The sequence below is a fragment of the Triticum dicoccoides genome, chromosome 6A, assembly GCF_002162155.2.
Source record: "Triticum dicoccoides isolate Atlit2015 ecotype Zavitan chromosome 6A, WEW_v2.0, whole genome shotgun sequence".
Classification (NCBI taxonomy): Eukaryota; Viridiplantae; Streptophyta; class Magnoliopsida; order Poales; family Poaceae; genus Triticum; species Triticum dicoccoides.
The window spans coordinates 194,137,180-194,137,791 of record NC_041390.1 but is presented as its reverse complement, the minus strand read 5'-3'; positions in this window follow the sequence as shown (position 1 = coordinate 194,137,791).

Below are 612 nucleotides of genomic sequence, written 5' to 3'. Positions count from 1 at the left end.
ATTTTATTTTCTTTATCTTCACACGTGGTTTGTACAGGTCTGATAATTTTGCAATTAGGCATGAAATAAAAATAGGTGAAATATTTTTGTTCCGGATGTCGGATCTCGGGTTCCGGCAGACCCTTGAGGTTCGAACACTGGGGTGCGCACGGAGATCTCTCCCCTACCGATTTACGTCCGATCCTCTCGTGCGAATTAAGATGAAAATGATGAACAACGCAAGAGACACGAGGTTTATACTGGTTTGGGTCACCGTTGTGGTGTAATACCCTACTCCAGTGTGTGGTGTGGTGGATTGCCTCTTGGGCTGATGATGGACAGTACAGGGGAAGAACAGCCTCACGAGGGGTGTTCTTGAGCTGGTGCGGTGTGTTCTACTTAGTCTCTGGGTTTCTCACTGTTCTTCTCCCTCTCAATTCGATGCCTCTACTCTGTGGTGGCTAGCTCTATTTATAGAGGCCCCGGGCCTCTCCCCGAATAATTGAGCGGGAAGGACGCCAACAATTGGCCATTTTGAAGGGGAACATCTAGTACAAGTTATCTTGACCAAAGGTGGTCTTCGACTGCCAAAAGCACTGGTGATGACGCCGTCTTGGGCTCCACGGTGACCTC